Source organism: Bufo bufo, chromosome 6 (assembly GCF_905171765.1).
Source record: "Bufo bufo chromosome 6, aBufBuf1.1, whole genome shotgun sequence".
In the NCBI taxonomy this organism is placed as follows: Eukaryota; Metazoa; Chordata; class Amphibia; order Anura; family Bufonidae; genus Bufo; species Bufo bufo.
The window spans coordinates 145,559,482-145,572,155 of record NC_053394.1 but is presented as its reverse complement, the minus strand read 5'-3'; the positions used below and the strand labels follow the sequence as shown (position 1 = coordinate 145,572,155).

The following is a 12,674-nucleotide window of genomic DNA, read 5'->3' as shown; positions in this document are numbered from 1 at the left end:
GGAATTTCAAATCTCCTAGTGGGACTTGAAAAAAAAGAAAAGAAAAATAAATACAATTCAAGTCCTTTATTATTGGAAGAAAATGAAGAAATAATATATACTACACATAATTGGATGCATGTACAACAATTCGATATATAAAAGGATCATATTACTTATCCAGCACGGTGAATGCTGTAAAAACAATGCCAGAATTGTTATTTTGGTCACCTCCCAAAAATATGGTATAAAAAGCAATCAAAAAGTTGTTTATGCCCCAAAATGGAACCAAAAAAATTATAGCCTGTCCTGCAAAAAACAAGCCCTGATTCAGCTGCCTCTATGGAAAAATAAAAACGTTACTGGTCTTAAAATAAGGTGACATATAAAAAGATTTTTAATAAAAGATATTTTATGATGCAAAAAAACTATCATTTTGGTATCATCGCAATCATAGCAACCCACAGAATAAAGGTATTATGTCATATATCCCTCATGTTGAACCCCTTAAAAAATTAAAACATTTACAAAATTCATATTATTTGGCCACCTTGCCTCCCAAAAAAATTGAATAAAAGGTGATCAAAATGTTTTGAGTGCCCCAAAATGCAAAATGGCACCAATGGAAACAGAAGTACTGAAACATAAAAAATAAAACTATATAAATTTGGTTTTATCGTAATCATCCATAAGACAAATGAAGTTATCGTGTTATATTATCCTACGCGGTGAACCCTATAAAGTATAAAAAAAAAAAAAACAACAACACTTTCTTAAAGGGGTATTCAGATTATAAAAATGTATCCCCTATCCACAGGATAGTGAATAACTATTGGATCAGTGGGGGTCCTACCGCTGGGACTCCCATCAAACATGAGAACAGGGCCCCAAACCCAATGAAGCTCCCCCTGAAATGGACGGACAGCTGGTCGGAATGCACGCCGCTGTTCTATTAATTTCTATGGGAGCGCTGTGGATAGAGAATAACTTTTTGTAAGCAGAATATCCCTTTAATTGCTATTATTTGGCCATCTCACCTCCCAAAAATTGGAATAAAAGGTGATCAAAAAGACATATGTACCCCAAAATGGTAGTATTTGAAACTGCAGCTTGTCCCACGAAAAACCAGCCCTCACACAGCTGCCTTGATGTAAAAATAAAAATGTTATGGGTATCAGAATATGGTGACACAACAAATAATTTTATGATGCAAAAGGAGTAAAATATAAAAAAAATACATAGATTTGGTATAATTTTATCAACCTAAATAATTATTATTAATTAAATTAATAATATCATTTATACTGCACATTTCTAAAAAACAAACAAAAAAACAACAAACAAACTGCAGAATCAGGGTAATAAAAGTTGTTTGTTTCTCTGTTAATACCTGTAGTGTTACAGAAAAAATGTGATTTAAATAGAAAATCAGACAAGTTAAAAACTTCCTAAATGTCATTTTAAATACTTTGAGGGGTACAGTTTTGTGTAGGATTAGTTAGGTTTTCTAATTTATCCTTTTAAAATTGCTTGAGAACTGAATTGGTCCCTAAAAAAGTAACAATTTGGAAAATGTCTTGAAAATGTTGAAAATTCCTGCTAAACATTTAAGCCTTCCAAATATCCTAAAAATGTAAAAGGAGTTTTAAGAAAAGATGTCGGTGTAAAGTATAGATATGGCAGAGGCTAATTAACTAATTTGTGTGGCATGACTATTGCTCTTAGGCCTCCTGCACACGACCGTATGGCTATTTCAGTGTTTTGCGGTCTGTTTTTCACAGATCCGTTGTTCCGTTTTTTTGTTTCCGTTGTGTTTCCGTTTCCGTTCCGTTTTTCCGTTCCGTTTTTCCGTATGGCATATACAGTATACAGTAATTACATAGAAAAAATTGGGCTGGGCATAACATTTTCAATAGATGGTTCCGCAAAAACGGAACGGATACGAAAGACATACGGATGCATTTCCGTATGTGTTTGTTTTTTTTGGCGGACCCATTGACTTGAATGGAGCCACGGAACGTGATTTGCAAGCAATAATAGGACATGTTCTATCTTTCAACGGAACGGAAAAATTGAAATACGGAAACGGAATGAATACAGAGTACATTCCGTTTTTTTGGCGGAACCATTGAAATGAATGGTACCGTATACGGAAAGCAAAAAACGGCCCGCAAAACGGAAAAAAAAATGGTAGTGTGAAAGAGGCCTTACAAGCAGAATAATTTAAATTTTGAAAATTGTAAATTTTAAAATCTTCTGTGAATTTCAGTTTTTCTAATAAATAAACCCAAAACTTTTTGACCCAAATTTACCACTAACACAATGTACGATAAGTCACAAAGAAAGCTATCAGAATCGCTTGAATCAGTAAAAGCATTCCAAAGTTATTGCCACATGAAGGACACACGTCATTTTTTGTAAAAAATGGGTCTGCGCCCTAAAGGCAGAAGTAGGCTTCGTCCTTAAGCAGGGCCGGACTGGCCTGCCGGGATACAGGGAAATTTCCCGGTAGGCCGGCAGGCCTGAGTGCCGCAAGGCCGCATCCCTGGTGACAAGTGGGGGCGGCCGGCGGCAGGGCACAGCAGCAGGAGATGAGCGCTTACATTGTGGAAGCGCTCATCTCCATAGTCATCTGTATTTGATACAGATGTCTATGCTGCGGCAGGGGAGGGAGAGGTGTGTCCCCTCCTGTTCATCTGATAGGCTGCCGGCCTAGTGCTGGCAGCCTATCAGAGGCCGATGCAGGCGGCGCGATGACGTCATTGCGCTGCCTGAGCCGTATAGCGAGGGACACAGGCCGGAAGAGGCCTGCATCGCATCGCTAGAGGTAAGTATAAGTGTGTTTTTTTTTTTTTTTTTATATAGGTACAATACTGGCACATGATAAGGGGGGGACTACTGGGCTGGCACATGATAAGGGGGGACTACTGGGCTGGCACATGATAAGGGGGGACTACTGGGCTGGCACATGATAAGGGGGGACTACTGGGCTGGCACATGATAAGGGGGGACTACTGGGCTGGCACATGATAAGGGGGGACTACTGGGCTGGCACATGATAAGGGGGGACTACTGGGCTGGCACATGATAAGGGGAGACTACTGGGCTGGCACATGATAAGGGGAGACTACTGGGCTGGCACATGATAAGGGGGGACTACTGGGCTGGCACATGATAAGGGGGACTACTGGGCTGGCACATGATAAGGGGGACTACTGGGCTGGCACATGATAAGGGGGGACTACTGGGCTGGCACATAAGGGGGGCTACTGGCACATAAGGGGGACTAGTGGCACATGATGGGGGGCTACTGGCACATGATAAGGGGGGCTACTGGCACATAAGGGGGGGCTACTGGCACATAAGAGGGACTACTGGCACATGATAAGGGGGACTACTGGCACATGATAAGGGGGACTACTGGCACATGATAAGGGGGACTACTGGCACATGATAAGGGGGACTACTGGCACATGATAAGGGGGACTACTGGCACATGATAAGGGGGACTACTGGCACATGATAAGGGGGACTACTGGCACATGATAAGGGGGACTACTAGCACATGATAAGAGGGGCTACTGGCACATGATAAAGGGGGCTACTGGCACATGATATGGGGGCTACTGGCACATGATATGGGGGCTACTGGCACATGATATGGGGGCTACTGGCACATGATAAGGGGGCTACTGGCACATGATAAGGGGCGGCTACTGGCACATGATAAGGGGCGGCTACTGGCACATGATAAGGGGCGGCTACTGGCACATGATAAGGGGCGGCTACTGGCACATAAGGGGCGGCTACTGGCACATAAGGGGCGGCTACTGGCACATAAGGGGCGGCTACTGGCACATAAGGGGCGGCTACTGGCACATAAGGGGCGGCTACTGGCACATAAGGGGGGTTACTGGCACATAAGGGGGGTTACTGGCACATGATAGGGGTGGCTACTGGCACATGATAGGGGGGCTACTGGCACATGATATGGGGGGTCTCTGGCTACTGGCACATGATGGTGGGGGGGCTCTTATTACTGGCACATGATTGGGGGCATCTATTGGGGCACTTATTACTGGCAGATTATTGGGTGGCACTATAGGGGCATTTACTGAGGCTAAAATGGGTGAGATTTTATAAATATTTTTATTATTTGGTCGAAAGGCTCATTGGGGGGGATTGTAACAGGACTGCCGTAGAATATCTAAAATAGCTGGTCAAGTAAAATGTTGCATGCAACAATCATTAAATAGGTGGCCAACAAAAAAGGGGCAGGTCAAAGGGCGTGGTAAAACACTGTCTGAGCATGCTGAGAGTTGTAGTTTTTCAACAGCTGGAGGCATCCTGGTTGGGAAAACACTGTAATAATATGAACAATGGGGGTTCTACAAAAGAGCTATCATGGGGCAAAGTTCATATTCGTGTTTACACACGTGTTTTAACCACTTTCCGTCCGCCCATAGGATATAAACGTCCTATGGGTGGATCTCTATTTCTGAACGCAAGTTTTAAAACGTCCGTTCAGAAAGTGCAGCTGCACGCTAATCGTGCAGCTGCTGATCGGGTTGCCCGCTGTCAGTGACAGCAGGGCAACCCAGAGAGAAGGCAGGGACAGTGCCCAGGTGTCACTGCCTTCTGGATCGCTGCATACACAGCGCTCGCCGAGCGCTGTGAATGCAGAGCAGGAAGCGCTATGCGCTTCCTGTTTCGGCCCGGCGGTCATGTGACCGCCGTGACCGGAGAGTGCAGGGGCTGTGTGAGGTCTTTCACAGACCTCGATCAGCCCTGCACTGAGGCTGTACAGCGCGGAATTATGCTGTACAGCCTCTCTGGGGGGTGCATTTCTTCTGTAACTGGGGCTACTATGTCAGCCCCAGTTACAGGAGAAATCAACAGTAAAAAAAAAAAGAAAAAGTGAAGCAAATGTCCCCCAGAGGTCTTGTATGACCTTATGGGGGACGAAAAGTGTAAAATAAAAAAATAAAAAATAAAGGGTTGAAAAAATAAAATAAAAAAAAGTTTCACATGTAAAAAAAAAAAGTCCCCAAGTAAGGAATAAATTTTTTTTTTTAAAAATAGAAAAAATAAAATAGACATATTTGGTATTGCCGCGTCCGTAAAAACCAGCTCTATAAAAGTATCACATGACAAGCAATTTTTGTCACCTTACATCACAAAAGGTGCAACACCAAGTGATCAAAAATGCGTATGTCCCACAAAATGGTACCAATAAAACCGTCACCTCATCCCGCAAAAAATGAGCCCCTACATAAGAAAATCTCTGAAAAAATAAAAGAAATATATCGCTCTTAGAACATGGAGACACTAAAACATCATTTTTTTGGTTTCAAAAATGCTATTATTGTGTTAAAGTGAAACAAATAAAAAAAAAGTATACATATTAGGTATTGCCGCGTCCGTAAAAACCAGCTCTATAAAAATATCACATGAGCTAACCCCTCAGGTGAACACCGTAAAAAAAAAAAAAACAAGCAATTTTTGTCACCTTGCATCACAAAAGGTGCAACACCAAGTGATCAAAAACGCGTATGTCCCACAAAATGGTACCAATAAAACCGTCACCTCATCCCGCAAAAAATGAGCCCCTACATAAGAAAATCTCTCAAAAAATCAAAAAACTATAGCTCTCAGAACATGGACACATTAAAACATAATTTTTTTGTTTCAAAAATGCTATTATTGTGTAAAACTTTAATAAATGAGAAAAAGTATACATATTAGGTATCGCCACGTCCGTAACAATCTGCTCTATAAAAATGTCACTTGACTGAACCCCTCAGGTGAACGCTGTAAAAATAAATAAATAGAAACTGTGCTAAAACAACCAATTTTTTGGTCACCTTGCCCCATAAAGTGTTATAATGAATGATCAAAAAATCATATGTACCCAAAAATAGTACTAATAAAACTGGCACCTTATCCCCTAGTTTCCAAAATGGGGTCACTTCTTGGGAGGGTGCATCAGGGGGCTTCAAATGGGACATGGCATCTAAAAACCATGTGGAGTTCCTTTTCTTCTGCGCCCTGCCGTGTGCCCATACAGCAGTTTATGACCACATGTGGGGTGTTTCTGTAAACCGCAGAATCTGGGTAATAAATATTGAGTTTTGTTTGGCCTAACCATCGATGTGTTAAAGAAAAAATTGGATTAAAATGGAAAATCTGCCAAAAAAGTGAAATTTAAAAATTTGATCTCCATTTTCCTAAAGGGTTAACAAAGTTTGTAAAATCGGTTTTGAATACCTTGAGGGGTGTAGTTTCTACAATGGGGTCATTTATGGGGGTATCTATTATGTAGGCCCCACAAAGTGACTTCAGACCTGAACTGGTCCTTAAAAAGTGGGTTTTGGCAATTTTCTTAAAAATTTGAAGAATTGCTTCTAAACTTCTAAGCCTTCTAACATCCTAAAAAAATAAAATGACATTTCCAAAATGATGCTAACATAAAGTAGACATATGGGGAATGTTAAGTAATAAATATTTTATGAGGTATCACTTTCTGTTTTAAAAGCAAAGAAATTTAAATTTAGAAAATTGCAAATTTTTCAAATTTTGGGGTAAATTTGGGATTTTTTCATAAATAAAGGTGAAATATTTTGACTCAAATTTATGACTATCATGAAGTACAATGTGTCACGAGAAAACAATCTCTGAATGACTTGGATAAATAAAGGCGTTCCAAAGTTATTACCACATAAAGTGAGATATGTCAGTTTTGCAAAATTAGGCCTGGTCAGGAAGGGGGCAAATGGCCCAGATGGCAGGTGGTTAAAATGAATGCTTTCTCCTATTATAAACAAGTAAATGACGCAATGCTGTGGGGCTGGTATGCAACTTTTTCCAGGGCTGGTTTTTATCTCCAGTCCGGCCCTGTCCTGAAGGGGTTGACATTTTATATATTGTGCTCTCAGTCTGTGATGTACGGCCTCTCCCATTAATGGCATGTACAAAAAGTCCAGATACACCTGATTTACTGAAAGAAAGTATGTGTTGTGCCTGACATCAGCAAAACTGTAATTCTGCTTAAAAGGAACCTGCACTGGACGGACATAATCCCATTTATGGTATCTTACAGGTGAATTAGTCACCTAACCAGAGGATGCAGTTTCAGCCATTGAACGATTTCCTGATGTGACCATCAGTACATAGACCCCAGATGACATGCAGATGAGGTACATAGAACACCATGTGGGTAGCCTCACCACAGTGTTTTCAGTAGGCCACCATTCAACTATAAAAGAACCCATTATCCAAATATATACATAAAGCTTTGGTGCCTCCTGTGTCAGCAATCATAGACTGTTACAGCGCTCTTCTTCTCCCCCGCACACGTCTAGCTTCCTGTTCTTGTACTAATTGGCATTGAAGAAGTCCACCAGATGTAGTGATCTGTTGACGCTGCGTATGAGTACTCCCTGACAATGGATGGGGCACTCTATAATGACACTGTACCTGGAGTACTTGTCTACCCCTGTGTATGTGATACTCTGACACTGTATAAGTGGCAGACTTTGAATGACACTGTATTTGGGGCACTCTCATTCTTACACTGTGTATGGGGCACTCTTTTGCTGACTCTTTATTTGGGGCATTCTCTTGCTGACACTGTACATGGAGTACTCTGTTTACCACTGTGTAAATGTTACTGTCTCACTGACACTGTATATAGGGCAATCACTTTATGGGTACTCTCTTGCTGATATTGTGTTTGAAGCACTATCTTTCTGACACTGTGTATGGGACACTCTCTTTCTGACACTGTATTTAGGGCACACTCTTTCTGACACTGTATTTGGGGAACTCTCTTTCTGACACTGTACATGGAGTACTATATGTGGTACTCTGTGCATGACACTGCATATGGAGCGCACTTTTTTTGACACTGTATATGGGACACTCTCACTGACATTGTATTTTGACACTCTCTTTCTCACTGGGTATGGAGTACTTTCTGTTTTACACTGTATATGGGACACTATCCACATGACACTGTGTTTAAGGCCTTATTCACATGTCCATGATGACATCTGTGACAACACAGTGTTTTCATCCGTGAAGAGTGTTGGTCCTTGTGTCCGTTTTATGCCCTCTGTGTGTCATCAGTTTTCCATTTGCACTTCTAGGCTGAAAAAAGGATTTCCTGAGCATCTTCCACCAAGCGAAAGCCCCTGAAAGAACACTGATGCCCTCCGTGTTCTGCCAGTGGTTTTCATGGACCTATAGACTTCTATGGGCATGCTTGGTCCTTAGCACAGATCAAAGAAATACATGTCCCTGTTGTATTTCCACTGCAATTTTTGAAAACTATGATACCTCCCCACATATATCGCACATACACACGCATATATGGGGTATTTTATACTAGTACATTATGAGGGGAACTAGGAGAAATGGGGGAGAGGAGCACTATGGGGGCATTTACTGGGGGCAGCCTATCAGAGGCCGGCGCAGGCGGCGCAATGACGTCATCGCGCCGCCTGAGCCATACAGCGCGGGACAGAGGCCGGAAGAGGCCTGCATCGCATCACTGACATGGAGGTAAGTATAAGTGGTTTTTTTTGCAATAGTTTTACAGGCACATTGGGGGGCATATTACTGGCACATGATGGGGGGGCTTATTACTGGCACATGATGGGGGGCTTATTACTGGCACATGATGGGGGGCTTATTACTGGCACATGATGGGGGGCTTATTACTGGCACATGATGGCGACTTATTACTGGCATATGATGGGAGGCTTATTACTGGCACATGATGGGGGGGCTTATTACTGGCACATTTAGGGGGCTTATTACTGGCACATGATGGGGTGGCGTATTACTGGCACATGATGGGGGGCGTATTACTGGCACATGATGGGGGGAGTATTACTGGCACATGATGGGGGCTTATTACTGGCACATGATGGGGGCTTATTACTGGCACATGATGGGGGCTTATTACTGGCACATGATGGGGGGGCTTATTACTGGCACATGATGGGGGGGCTTATTACTGGCACATGATGGGGGGCTTATTACTGGCACATGATGGGGGCTTATTACTGGCACATGATGGGGGGCTTATTACTGGCACATGATGGGGGGCTCTTGTTACTGGCACATGATGGGGGGCTCTTGTTACAGGCACATGATGGGGGGCTCTTGTTACTGGAACGTGATGGGGTGCTGGGCTCTTATTGGGGGCACTTATTACTGGCACGTTATTGGGGCACTTATTACTGGCACATTATTGGGGGTACTTATTACTGGCACATTATTGGTGGGCACTATAGGGGCATCTATTGAGGCCATAAAGAAGGGGTATTTTATATGGGGGGCTCTGTACAGTAGCATTTTATACTGGGACACATTATGGTGGGTACTATGGGGAAGGGGGGAGAGGAGTACTATGGAGTCATCTACAGGGGGCACTAAGTAGAGGAATTTTATACTTGCAAATTATGGGGGACACTGAGGGCATCTACTGGGGCATGATATATGGGGCATTTTATACTGGTACATTATGGGGGGCACTAGGAGAAAGGGGGGAGAGGAGCACTATGGGGGCATTTACTGGGGGCACTATATAGGGGTATTTTATACTGGCACATTATGGGGACATTAGCTCAACTGGAGGCATTACAAGGGGGTATTTTTTGCATTGTCACATTACAAGGAGTATTATTTCTACTGGGGGCGGGGGCATTATGGTGGGCTTTATTACTCCCCCATGGTATGACCCTCTAGTAGCATCACCAGCCTCTCCCTGCTCTGCTATCCCTCTGCCCCTTCTCCAAATCCTTATTATGAAATCTTTCTCATTAGGATAAACACAACATCAGCTCCGCCGAGCCCCCCAGCCAAGTGTTGAAGTGGTGTCCGAGATCCCCAAGGGCCAAGCCAAGTAATTGTAAGTTTTCATGTGAAATATGTTTGTTATACACATATAGCATACACTGTGCCCCACAATATACAGTATACCGCTACACTGTGCCCCACAATATACAGTATACCTCTACACAGTGCCACACAATATACAATATACCTCTACTCTACACTGTGCCAACACAATGTACAGTATACCTCTACACTGTGCCACACAATGTACAGTATACCTCTACACTGTGCCACACAATGTACAGTATACCTCTACACTGTGCCCCACAATATACAGTATACCTCTACACTGTGCCACACAATATACAGTATACCTCTACACTGTGCCACACAATATACAGTATACCTCTACACTGTGTAGTCTGTTCTATAAGCACCCTTGTTCTGTGGCGGCGGACAGAAAATAATCTGGAAGTGCCCCTCCCGAGACCAGGCTCTGGATCCGCCACTGGTCTGGACCACTCACAGGAGTGTACATTTCTTCTAAACTGTAATCCGTATGCTCTGACCTGCAGAAATCAGCACTCACTTGGTAACAACTAACAGGCAGTGCCTGTAGTCTGTAGCCTGGCCCTGTTACCGAAGCTAGCTGAGTGGTGTAAGGTTAAGGTACTAGCAGAGATGAGCGGCCGCTGAATCCTGATTTAAAGTTAAAGTTACTGCAGGATATGGATTACAGTTTAGAAATGTCAAATGTACACTCCTGTAAAAGGCGGGGAGGGAAATCTGTGGATGACACTGTTATAGGGAGGGGGGTCTGTGGATGACACTGTTATGGAGGGGGAAATTGGGATGACACTGCTATGGGGTGGATCTGTGGATGACACTGTTATGGAGGGGGAAATGGGGATGACACTGCTATGGGGTGGATCTGTGGATGACACAAATAGCATAAGATGCTATATACGGTATGTGTCATCCACAGATCCCCCTCCCTATAAAAGTGTCATCCACAGATCCCCCCCCCCCATAGCAGTATCATCCACAGATCCCCCTCCCTATAAAAGTGTCATCCACAGGCAACTAGGACATGTTGAAATCTGAGTGATTTTTATTTTTTTTAAAAACCACAGACAGCAGGACTTTTCTTCCCTGTTGCGGTTTTAGGTATTGGGTAAAGTATTGCAGCATTTCTAAGCATACTTGTGTAAATGTATCGTTGTTATAGCTGCCCCCCCTACTTTTGTCCTGGCCCCCAGTGTGAAAAAAAACTGATATATTAAACATTTAAATCACCCTAATTTTACATATAAAAATATATAAACAATAAAAAATATCATATTAGGTATTGTCGTGCCCAAAAATGTCTGCACTGTTAAAATATAAAAAAAATAACCTGTACGGTGAATGAAAAAAAAAAATTAAAACACGCAAGAGCAGGTGGTGGGATGGGCCAGGGATGACTAGTGGGTGGAATTAGGGGGCCCAATTCATATTCTTGCTATGGGGCCCAATGATTTCTATTTATTACCCTGTCTGCACTTGTTTCTGTGTTTAGAGCCACATCTGGTTTTGGCTCAAAACCACTGATGGAAATCACTGACTATTTTTTTTTTCCGTTTACGGGCCGTTTTTTGCGTTTCGTATACGGAACCATTTGTTTCAATGGTTCCGCAAAAAAAACTGAATGTACTCCGTATGCATTCCGTTTCCGTATTTCCGTTCCGTTGAAAGATAGAACATGTCCTATTATTGCCCGCAAATCACGTTCCGTGGCTCCATTCAAGTCAATGGGTCCGCAAAAAAAAGGGAACACATACGGCAATGCATCCGTATGTCTTCCGTATCCGTTCCGTTTTTGCTGAACCATCTATTGAAAATGTTATGCCCAGCCCATTTTTTTCTATGTAATTACTGTATACTGTATATGCGGAAAAACAGAACGAAAAAACGGAACAGAAACGGAAACAAAAAACTGAACTAAGGATCTGTGAAAAACAGACCGCAAAACACTGAAAAAGCTATACGGTCATGTGAAAGAGGCCTAAGGCATTAGCCTGGTGCCACACACAGTTTTTTGGGAGTTTTGATGCCATTTTTTTTAGCCAGTCAGAGGTCAGAAGTGGATCCAGCAAGAAGGAAAAGTACAAGTCCTTACTTTATATTTTTCATTTACTTCCAGCCCACTTCTGGCTTTGGCTCAAAAAATTGCATCAAAAACTGCCAGAAAAAGCTGCGTGTGACAACTGTGACATTACCCTTATGGAGTCGCTGTTTTACAATTCTTTCATCTATCCTTGTAGACCCATCTCCACCATGGCTTAAAGATTTGGTTCTGTCTGAGCGACCCAAGACATTTCATGGTAGGCAAATGTCAGTAAAAATCAAAGTCTTACCTGGGAAGAATAGTCCTCCCTGCAGGAGCTGTGTAAGGAGCGGAGACTGTCACGTTTGTGCACCTGTCTCTTTACCTGCCTTATAGTACAGTCTGGGTGTACGGTGGGTGGAGCACTAGATTTCTCGCTGTCTACACTTTGTTATTGCAGCTCTGGGCTACACATAACTCACTCAACTTCTACCACATGCAGATTTCCACCTGAGATCAGTCGCCCCCTGCTGTCTAGCAGATATAAATTACATCAGGCTCTCTTCATTTACAGACAGTGGCTCAGATTTACTAATGTGTCTGTGCCAAATATCAGCAGGTCCAGGCTTAAGCCATCTTTTGGATGCTTACCATACCTGCCATCACAGCTCCCACATGGATTCTCACTAGGGATGAGCGAATCGACTTCGGATGAAACATCCGAAGTCGATCGATTCGCATAATACATGTTTTGAATACTCGCTCC

At 42.8% G+C, this 12,674-nt stretch overlaps 1 protein-coding gene across 4 annotated transcripts in view; it reads right to left on the bottom strand.

The window, feature by feature from the left end:
- The window catches only part of BCAS1 (brain enriched myelin associated protein 1), a 179,587-nt gene extending 167,273 nt beyond the window's left edge, over window positions 1–12,314 (bottom strand). For all 4 annotated transcript variants that reach the window (XM_040437019.1, XM_040437020.1, XM_040437022.1 and 1 more), the window contains exon 1: window positions 12,219–12,314. The gene's annotated coding sequence lies outside the window, so the exon portion shown is untranslated. The remainder of the gene's footprint in view (window positions 1–12,218) is intronic.
- Window positions 12,315–12,674: the final 360 nt, after the last annotated feature.